Genomic DNA, 11,879 nt, shown 5'->3' with positions numbered 1-11,879 from the left:
CATCTATAAACAAGCTTATTGGTGTGTCCGGTGGGACTGTAAAGTCGGAGAAAATGCAGTCGTTTATGAATTATTTAATGTTTTTGTGCGGTAGAAAATGCATGACGGACCAAGTTACCGACCCCGGATCAGTGGTTGGCAACTACTGGGCTACAACACAGACTACAAAGGCGGCTGCGCACAAACTTTCAAGACCTATGCAGATCCCAAATACACAATAACAGGTACCAAGAGGACAAAACAAAAAGCCAGATAATGTCTCTTAATATGTGTCATTTTGGGGTTCTTACACACACACACACACACATACGTGTTTGGGTGACATATGAGGACTTATGACAAAAACGTGACATATGGGGACATGCCTTTCCAATGGTCCTACAGGCCTGGGAATCAGACGGTTAGTGAACCAGAATTTTAGACACACAGTGGTCTATTGAGATTTTTGCAACTCTTTTGTTTTTTTCTGAACCTGATTTTTATGGTACATATGAGGACTTGTCAGGTTTAGGTGACAAATGAAGACCAGAGTGTTTAAGATTTCAAGTTTATGTGACATATGACGACCATGACGTCACAGAGTGTTTAAGATTTCAGGTTCATGTGACATATGACAACCATGACGTCACAGAGTGTTTAAGATTTCAAGTTTATGTGACATATGATGACCATGACGTCACAGAGTGTTTAAGATTTCAAGTTTATGTGACATATGATGACCATGACGTCACAGAGTGTTTAAGATTTCAAGTTTATGTGAAATATGACAACCATGACGTCACAGAGTGTTTAAGATTTCAGGTTCATGTGACATATGAGGCTAATGACATCAGAGACTTAACAAAACCACCTGAGTTGGTTTAGTTGATGTGTTGTCATTTAAAAAAAAAAATCCCAATCCCATGCTACTGTAATCTAAAACCAAGAAGAGTTTAAAAGAAACATGGGGTAAAAATGTAATTGTCGATTAAGTGTAACTGAATTGTTTTTGTGGATTTTGTCGCTAAGAATTATCTGGAATAAATACAAAACGCTTGCTGTTTATTTTGCTTTTTTAATTGCTGGTAACATACTCAAACTACCACAGAAGATGTGGGAAAACATTTTTTTTTCCTTTTTTAAATATAATTCTGTTATGGATGTAGTACTTGATGTCAAGCCAATCTCTGTCCTGTAGAGTTACTAGTTCTTTATGGAGGGAGGCTTCACAATCTTTTTTACCTGGTACTTTGTTGCCAGTTACAAAATGCAACATGTGTCATTCAACTGCTTCCACTTCTTCCCCTTTGCAGCTGTCATAAAGGAGACAAAATACAATTTCTTACTGAAGGAATAATGACTATAACACAGTGAAAAGGTGCCAAACGTAATATAATATTCTAGTAAATTATGTGGATTATTTATTTACCTCGCTTTGGAGTGGACCACGTTGAAGAAGCTTGAGACATACCCACTTCCAGCGATTTGTCCTGCTGTCAATCTGAAAGGAAGAATTAGAAAACTGTAAAAGTAAACATTTAACATATTGTGCTTTGTGAAGCAGCGGAGTATGTGTTGTCTGTCTATTTATCAATAATGCAGACGAGGAGTGTTGGCTGAGTTCTTAACGTTTGCTTTCAGAGCGTGCATATCACAACATACAAGATGCCGTCATGGCGACACAACCTATCCCGGGCTACCGCGCATGCTCGTCACTCCTGTTGCATGCTGGGTAGGGTAGTTCTTTTTTCCCCTGGCTCATAACATCACAATATAGTACCATGTATATGCGTTCAGTTTATCAAAGCACCAAGCAAACAGATATGGTCATAATTATTTTAAGTGCACTACGCAGAATAAACACAACATTATTAATATTGCTACTAAGGATAATTTGATCAAAAATTCCCTAAAACAGCCCACTACCTATAATATAAGTTTTTTAAACATAAGATCCCTGATAAAAAAAATGTTTCTGCTGTTACCTCAGAAATTGCCTGTTCAGATGTTATGATTGTGGCTCAGAGATTTGTATGTAGATTATATTTATTTTCCATAACAAACAGGATAACTTAAATACCCTGGCAGTGGCAATAAGCTTAAATGTTTGTATTTACATTTTTGGAGTTGATTTTCATCAAATATGCTATTTAACTGCTACTGTTTAACAAGGACTGATTTAAATTGTGTTTGCACAACAAATGTTTTGGCGCGTTTGTTCATGTGGGAGAATATTCCAATAAAGGTGCACTACACACTACTTTTGAATTCATTATTGGGCTTTGCGTATACAATGCAGTTAATCGCGATTAATAAGAGAAATAGTGCGATTAACTTCGATTAAACATTTTAATCGTTGCCCAGCCCTAATATATATATACAAAAAAGTTGGGAAAATTGTGTTAGATGTAAATATAAACTGAATACAATGATTTGCAAATCCTTTTCAACCCATATTCAATTGAAAGCATTACAAAGACAACATATTTGATGTTAAAACTCAAACTTTTTTTTTTTTGCAAATAATAATTAACTTAGAATTTCATGGCTGCAACACGTGCCAAAGTAGTTGGGAAAGGGCATGTTCACCACTGTGTTACATCACATTTTCTTTTAACAACACTCAATAAACGTTTGGGAACTGAGGAAACTAATTGTTGAAGCTTTGAAAGTAGAATTCTTTACCATTCTTGCTTGATGTAGAGCTTAAGTTGTCGTATTTTACGCTTCATAATGCGCTACACATTTTCGATGGGAGACATGTCTGGACTGCAGGCGGACCAGGAAAGTACCCGCACTCTTTTACTACGAAGACACGCTGTTGTAACACGTGGCTTGGCATTGTTTTGCTGAAATAAGCAGGGGCGTCCATGATAATGTTGCTTGGATGACAACATATGTTGCTCCAAAACCTGTATGGACCATTCAGCATTAATGGTGCCTTCTCAGATGTGTAAGTTACCCATGATTTGGGCACTAATACACCCCCATACCATCACACATGCTGGCTTTTACACTTTGCGCCTATAACAATCCGGATGGTTATTTTCCTCTTTGTTCCGGAGAACACCACGTCCACAATTTCCATATATAATTTGAAATGTGGACTCGTCAGACCACAGAACACTTTTCCACTTTGCATCAGTCCATCTTAGATGAGCTCGGGCCCAGCGAAGCCCGCGACGTTCCTCTGTGTTGTTGATAAATGGCATTTGCTTTGCATAGTAGAGTTTTAACTTGCATTTACAGATGTAGCGACCAACTGTAGTAACTGACAGTGGTTTTCTGAAGTATTTCTGAGCCCATGTGGTGATATCTTTTACACATTGATGTCGGTTTTTAATGCAGTACATCGCTTACGTCCAGTGATTTCTCCAGATTCTCTGAACCTTTTGATAATTTTACGGACCCTAGATGGTAAAATCCCTAAATTCTTTGCAAAAAAAATGTTTAGCAGTTTTAACATCAAATATGTTGTCTTTGTAGCATATTCAACAGAATTGGGGTTGAAAATTCTTTGCAAATCATTGTATCCCGTTTATATGTACATCTAACACAATTTCCCAACTCATATGGAAACGGGGTTTGAATGTATTTATATATATATATATATATATATATATATATATATATATATATATATATATATATATATATATAGCCTATTATTTGCGCACTATTTACAAGTTATGTACCAAAAACACGACCACCGAAAAAATACTTTGATCAATGAAAACAGCGCTGCAGAAACCGGCTGTAAACATCTCCTGTTTTGCTAAACATGAGTTCCAAACTCCCTACTGACTAACATGGATGTACCCTTACGAAAATGATGTCATATAAACTGATCTGTGAGAGATTAAAATTAATAAATGTCTTTCAAAATATAGGTTGGGTCAAATTTAGAGCAGATATAGTAAAAATAGACATGTAATAACCTGTTGGAGGGATGAAGTCGGTTTATGGCTGTCATCTGAATCTAGAGAATGTTGAGATAGAACCTCAACAGTTGGTTTCTGCAACAAAACACAAATATATAATGTCATAACTAATTAATTATAACATTCTCACCACTTTTTGTTGATAAAAATCTGAGCATACAATGCCAGATAAAGGGTAAAAATTATTACAGAGTTTCAGCTCTTAGACAATTCATTAAGAATGTAACACACACAAAAATCTGGTTCAGAAAATATGAGGACCTGAATTGAGACACTCATTTTAAAGCTTTGACATTAACATTGTAACACACATTTTCTGGTTCAGAAAATATGAGGACCTTATATGAAACACACCTAAGTCTTTCTTGCTTCAAACAATATAAGGACATGACGAGTGCTCACATGTAGAATTTATGTTGTTGACTTGTAACATCTCCTGTTTTGCTAAACATGAGTTCTAAACTTCCTACTGACTAACATGGATGTACCCTTGCGAAAAAGTTGTCATATAAACTGATCTGTGAGAGATTAAAATAAATAAATGTCTTTCAAAATATAGGTTGGGTCCAATTTAGAGCAGATATAGTAAAAATAGACATGTAATAACCTGTTGGAGGGATGAAGTCAGTTAATGGCTCACATCTGAATCTGGAGAATGTTGAGATGGAACCTCAACAGTTGGTTTCTGCAACAAAACACAAAAATATAATGTCAAAACTAATTAATTATAACATTATCAGCACTTTTTGTTGATAAAACTCTGAGCATACAATGCCAGATAAATAGTAAAGATTATTACAGAGTTTCAGCTCTTAGACAATTAATTAAGAATATAAAACACACTAAAATCTGGTTCAGAAAATATGAGGACCTGAATTGAGACACTCATTTTAAAGCTTGGACATTAACATTGTAACACACACTAATCTGGTTTAGAAAATATGAGGACCTTATATGAAACACACCTAAGTCTTTCTTGGTTCAAACAATATAAGGACATGACGAGTGGTCACATGTAGAATGTATGTTGTTGACTTGTAACATCTCCTGTTTTGCTAAACATGAATTCCAAACTCCTTACTGACTAACATGGATGTACCCTTACGAAAATGTTGTCAAATAAACTGATCTGTGAGAGATTAAAATTAATAAATGTCTTTCAAAATATAGGTTGGGTCACATTTAGAGCAGATATAGTAAAAATAGACTTGTAATAACCTGTTGGAGGGATGAAGTCGGTTTATCGCTCACATCTGAATCTGGAGAATGTTGAGATAGAACCCCAACAGTTGGTGTCTGCAACAAAACACAAAAATATAATGTCAGAACTAATTAATTATAACATTAACAACCACTTTTGGTTGATAATATTCTGAGCATATAATTCTACATAAACAGTAAAGATTATTATAGCGTTTTAGCTCTTAGACTATTATTTAAGAATGTAACATTCACTAAAATGTGGTTCAGAAAATATGAGGACCTGGATTGAAACACTCATTTTAAAGCTTTGAATTAAACATTGTAACACACACTAATGTGGTTCAGAAAATATGAGGACCTTATATGAAACACACTGAAGTCTTTTTTAGTTCAAACAATATGAGTACATGACAAGTGATCACATACAGAATTCATGTTGCTGACCTGTAACATCTCCTGTTTTGCTAAACATGAGTTGTTATTTCCACACTGACTAACATGGATGTACCCTTAAAAAATGTTGTCATATAAACTGATCTGTGAGAGGTTAAAAGAATTAAATGTCTTTTGAAGTATAGGTTGTGTCAAGTTTTTAGCAGATATAGGGCAGCACGGTGGTACAGGGGTTAGTGCATGTGTGTCACAAATCGAAGGTCCTGAGTAGTCCTGAGTTAAATCCTGGGCTCGTGATCTTTCTGTGTGGAGTTTGCATGTTCTCCCCGTGACTGCGTGGGTTCCCTCCGGGTACTCCGGCTTCATCTTACCTCCAAAGACATGCACCTGGGGATAGGTTGATTGGCAACACTAAATTGGCCCTAGTGTGTGAATGTGAGTGTAAATGTTGTCTATTTGTGTTGGCCGTGTAATGAGGTGGCGACTTGTCCAGGGTGTACTCCGCCTTCCGCCCGAATGCAGCTCAGATAGGCTCAAGCACACCCCGCCAACCCAAAAAAGGGACAGGTAGTAGAAAATGGATGGATGGATGGATAGTAAAATAGTCAAGTAATAACCTGTTGGAGGGATGAAGTCGGTTTATCGGTCACATGAATCTGGAGAATGTTGAGATAGAACATCAACAGTTGGTGTCTGCAACAAAACACATAAAAATAATGTTAGAACTTATTAATTATAACATTATCAGCACTTTTTGTTGTTAACATTATGAGCATATAATGCCAGATAAATAGTAAAGATATTTATAGAGGGTTTCTGTCTCTTGTCCCGCTCATGTCTTGAGATGAACTTCCCTTGGTACTCGACCACAAAAGAACCTTTTTAAATTGATGCAAGAGCAAATACACCATATCCTGATAAAACAGTTTATCAATTAACAATGTTTGGAATATCTGTTTTAAAAAGCAATAATAATAGTCGTTACTTGACTAAAAATTCTATTACAAACAGAATTACTCTTTCATAAATGTAAATAATTATTAAATTAAGTACAAACCCCGTTTCCATATGAGTTGGGAAATTGTGTTAGATGTAAATATAAACAGAATACAATGATTTGCAAATCATTTTCAACCCATATTCAGTTGAATATGCTACAAAGACAACATATGTTTGCCTGTGTATCGGCTGGGGACATCTCTGCGATGCTGATCCGCCTCCGCTTGGGATGGTTTCCTGCTGGCTCCGCTGTGAACGGGACTCTCGCTGCTGTGTTGGATCCGCTTTGGACTGGACTCTTGCGACTGTGTTGGATCCATTATGGATTGAACTTTCACAGTATCATGTTAGACCCGCTCGACATCCATTGCTTTCCTCCTCTCTAAGGTTCTCATAGTCATCATTGTCACCGACGTCCCACTGGGTGTGAGTTTTCCTTGCCCTTATGTGGGCCTACCGAGGATGTCGTAGTGGTTTGTGCAGCCCTTTGAGACACTAGTGATTTAGGGCTATATAAGTAAACATTGATTGATTGATTGATATTTGATGTTCAAACTGATAAACATTTTTTTGGTGCAAATAATCATTAACTTTAGAAATTGATGCCAGCAACACGCAACAAACAAGTTGGGAAAGGTGGCAATAAATACTGATAAAGTTAAGAAATGCTCATCAAACACTTATTTGGGACATCCCACAGGTGTGCAAGCTAATTGGGAACAGGTGGGTGCCATGATTGGCTATAAAAACAGCTTCCCAAAAAATGCTCAGTCTTTCACAGGAAAGGATGGGGCGAGGTACACCCCTTTGTCCACAACTGCGTGAGCAAATAGTCAAACAGTTTAAGAACAACCTTTCTCAAAGTGCAATTGCAAGAAATTTAGGGATTTCAACATCTACGCTCCATGATATCATCAAAAGGTTCAGAGAATCCGGAGAAATCACTCCACGTAAGCGGCATGTCTGGAAACCAACATTGAATAACTGTGACCTTCGATCCCTCAGACGGCACTGTATCAAAAACCGACATCAATCTCTAAAGGATATCACCACATGAGTTCAGGAACACTTCAGAAAACCACTGTCACTAAATACAGTTTGTTGCTATATCTGTAAGTGCAAGTTAAAGCTCTATTATGCAAAGCGAAAGCCAATTATCAACATCCAGAAACGCCGCCGGCTTCTCTGGGCCCGAGATCATCTAAGATGGGCTGATGCAAAGTGGAAAGGTGTTCTGTGGTCTAACGAGCCCACATTTCAAATTATTTTTGGAAATATTGGACACCGTTTCATCCGGACCAGAGGGGAAGCGAACCATCCAGAATGTTATCGACGCAAAGTTCAAAAGCCAGCATCTGTGATGGTATGGGGGTGCATTAGTGCCCAAGGCATGGGTAACTTACACATCTGTAAGTTACCCATCTGTTTGGAACAACATTTGCTGCCATTTAAGCGCCGACTTTTTCATGTACGCCCCTGCTTATTTCAGCAAGACAATGCCAAGCCACATTCAGCACGTGTTCAGCTTCATAAAAAAAGAGTGCAGGTACTTTCCTGGCCGGCCTGCAGTCCTATCAAAAATGTGTGGTGCATTATGAAGCGTAAAATACGACAGAGGAGACTGAAGCTCTACATAAAACAAGAATGGGAAAGAATTCCACCTTCCAAGCTTCAACAATTAGTTTCCTCAGTTCCCAAACGGTTATTGAGTGTTGTTGAAAGAAAAGGTGATGTAACACAGTGGTGAACATGCCCTTTCCCAACTACTTTGGCACGTATTGCAGCCATGAAATTCTAAGTTAATTATTATTTGTAAAAAAAATTATTCTGTTTGGATTTACATCTAACACAATTTCCCAACTCATATGGAAACGGGGTTTGTAATTAATGTGTTACTTGAAAAAGAAAAGTTTTAAATATCTAGCATATGCAGTTGAGAGACATTTCATGAGAGCAGAGTGTGTGTGTGCCTTTAAAAAGCTGTGCCTTTTGCCAAGTGACGTGGGACTTCAGCGCCCAGACATAGCAGAATAGTTCAGCTGTATTTTTTAGCTTAGCAGTGGCAGTTAAGATAGTTCTGTTGAATGTTTTTGTTTGTGTGTGGATGAGGCCTCTTTCTATTTGATATCGTGTTCGTAATTACTTCCGGGGGTTGCTTTCATTAGTAAAAAGATATTACCTGCACTAACCCTTTTGTGCTTCTAACGCTGTCTTGTTGACATACAATCACATCAAAAGTAGCATGCCACATTACATAAAACGCATCGTAACAGCGTTGTAGCGTACATAAAAGTTATTAGCTTACTCGTTACCGGTAAAAGTAACAGCATTAGTAACATCGTTTTCATATACCGCTGTTATACCATCCATCCATCCATCCATCATCTTCCGCTTTTCCGAGGTGGGGTCGCGGTGGCAGCAGCCTAAGCAGGGAAGCCCAGACTTCCCTCTCCCCAGCCACTTCGTCTAGCTCTTCCCGGGGGATCCCGAGGCGTTCCCAGGCCAGCCGGGAGACATAGTCTTCCCAACGTGTCCTGGGTCTTCCCCGTGGCCTCCTACCGGTTGGACGTGCCCTAAACACCTCCCTAGGGAGGCGGTCGGGTGGCATCCTGACCAGATGCCCGAACCACCTCATCTGGCTCCTCTCCATGTGGAGGAGCAGCGGCTTTACTTTGAGTTCCTCCCGGATGGCAGAGCTTCTCACCCTATCTCTAAGGGAGAGCACCCCTACCCGGTGGAGGAAACTCATTTGGGCCGCTTGTACCCGTGATCTTATCCTTTCGGTCATGACCCAAAGCTCATGACCATAGGTGAGGATGGGAACGTAGATCGACCGGTAAATTGAGAGCTTTGCCTTCCGGCTCAGCTCCTTCTTCACCACAACGGATCGATACAACGTCCGCATTACCGAAGACCCCACACCGATCCGCCTGTCGATCTCACCATCCACTCTTCCCCCACTCGTGAACAAGACTCCGAGGGGCCATAGAGGTCAGGTGCATTGTGAACTGGGCGGCAGCCGAAGGCAGGGCACTTGGCGGTCCGATCCTCGGCTACAGAAGCTAGCTCTTAGGACGTGGAACGCTGTTATTCCAAACACTTCTAATTAAAGCCATACAATACAACCTCTATTAGACTGTAAGGAAATGATCCAAATGAGATGTTGATACAGTTACCATTGATATGATACATAACAAGACATACCTTTCCAATCATTGATCCACTGGGCCTTAAAACAAGACTTGTCACATCCAGATCAAATAAACTCGGTAGCTTCAGCCTCAGGATTACGTCTCGCTCTTCTTTTGGGCACGATGTCTACATCATGTGTTGATGCGCCTAACAAATCCACACATAAAAATGAAAAAAGTCAGTGACACAGAAATAAAACAAAGAACCAAACCCTTCAAAAACTGTTAAATTTAGGATCAGTGCAGACATGAAGCTTCTCAAACAAAGAACTAATGTAACAATATCAGTAACATGCCAACTCCACAGTGCTTATCAGCTTGACATATTTGTATTTGAGAAAAAGTATAAACAATTTGATGAACTCTAGTCTGTCTTGTTTAAAATTAAGAAAAGGTTTACTAGCATAGTGATCAAGGGTGATGGGTCAAATGCAGAGAATAATTTCACCACACCTAGTGTGTGTGTGACAATCACTGCTACTTATAATCTTCCATGCAACTTAAAAAAAAAAAAATTAAATGCCTTGGCCTTGGCCCAGAACTGAAATGCTTAATTTGACCTCATAAAATCAAATCTGATTGCAATTAATAACAACAAACATTTAACTGTTGTTTACAATGAACTATTTTCCTATGTTAAAAAACATTGGTCTATTTAATTACGTTAAACTCCATTTTATGCTCACCTGATTCAACCATGCTGCCGAAGACTGTCAAAGATGGTTTGTGACCAAGATAGATGTCCCCCTCCGGTGATGCAGGTCCCGGAAGTGATGTTCACTGAGCGCTCTGTTGTGCTCAAAATCGTGTGTGAAGTTTTGTATTTCGATTATAAATGGTCCTTTTGGAAAACCCTTTTTATATATATTCAATATTAAGTGTGATACGTGAGCTGTATAACTTCCATGAGGAAAATAATTAACTAGTGATTTAGCCATCTGTTAGGATCAGACATCATCCAACGGCCAATCAGGCGGCGCCTAACTGAAAATTGGACCAATCAGACGCCGAGACTCTTCACAGTGGGCGGAAGTAACCATCTTGAACACAATGTGAAGTGAATACCTCCAAAAACAATCCCCAATTGAATCCAAAATTTGTCCCAAAGATAAAAATACCAAAATCATGTGCTATTGTAACCATTTGAAAATATTAAATACTGTATGTAGTTTGAATTCCATTTGAATTATCGCCTTTGTCTCAATCAAGGTTGAAGGTTTTTTTTCAGGCACATTTAAAGTAATTATTGTGCGGCATTGTATTTTAGACAACAGAATAGAAAAAAGCCCAATACAGTAAAATACTGAATCAAACCGATTAAATCATCACCATAATCCCTTTATTATTGATTGTCTAGCCCAAATCCTCTCCAGATAAACCAAATGAATAGATAAAACTAACATAAAAAAGGTTGAGATCATCAGATCAGTTGAAAATGTGTTATTTGATTTAGATTTCAAAAGTATGTTCATTGCTGTAATGATTATATGTTTTTCAAATGTTGGAGTGTGTGAGTTTCTGACCCACACGACATATGAGGACATATGACATATGAGGACAAGTGTGTGTGTGTGTGTGTCATAATAGCAAAGATGGCCACTAGGGGCAAAATCGAAAGTGACCCAAAAAATTACACACACTTTCACACACTTTTTCTGAAAATTTGACAAATGAAGACTTTAGAGATTTTTGGTCTGGGAACATGCTGGGAGGGTCTAGAACACGATAGCATTGCGGGAAATATGGGGACATGGAAAATGTCCTCATATTTCAACAGGTCCTCATATGTAAGGTGAAATTTCATAAAAATGTCCCCATATGTCACTTTGACAAACGCACACACACACACACACACACACACACACACACACACACACACACACACTTCTTTCTATTTGTTACCTTATTCTTATGGACTATGGTTTTGCCAAACAAAACAATATCCCTCTGGTATCCTTGGATAGGGCTTCACGGTGGCAGAGGGGTTAGTGCGTCTGCCTCACAATACGAAGGTCCTGCAGTCCTGGGTTCAAATCCAGGCTCGGGATCTTTCTGTGTGGAGTTTGCATGTTCTCCCCGTGAATGCGTGGGTTCCCTCCGGGTACTCCGGCTTCCTCCCACCTCCAAAGACATGCACCTGGGGATAGGTTGATTGGCAACACTAAATGGTCCC

General features: G+C 38.7%; 1 long non-coding RNA gene across 1 annotated transcript; it reads right to left on the bottom strand.

Annotated features, from left to right (window-relative positions):
* Nucleotides 1-952: 952 nt before the first annotated feature.
* LOC133536505 (uncharacterized) lies at nt 953-11,586 on the bottom strand. The gene is made up of 7 exons (XR_009802476.1): nt 9,720-11,586; nt 6,134-6,209; nt 5,139-5,216; nt 4,528-4,605; nt 3,918-3,995; nt 1,409-1,480; nt 953-1,292 (listed from the first exon to the last, which is right to left on the bottom strand). It is a non-coding gene; the product is annotated as an uncharacterized LOC133536505 (long non-coding RNA).
* Between the last annotated feature and the right edge of the window lie 293 nt (nt 11,587-11,879).

The sequence above is a fragment of the Nerophis ophidion genome, linkage group LG17 (assembly GCF_033978795.1).
Source record: "Nerophis ophidion isolate RoL-2023_Sa linkage group LG17, RoL_Noph_v1.0, whole genome shotgun sequence".
Classification (NCBI taxonomy): domain Eukaryota; kingdom Metazoa; phylum Chordata; class Actinopteri; order Syngnathiformes; family Syngnathidae; genus Nerophis; species Nerophis ophidion.
Note: the sequence above shows the minus strand (reverse complement) of the source record. Positions and strands in the feature narration are given on the sequence as shown.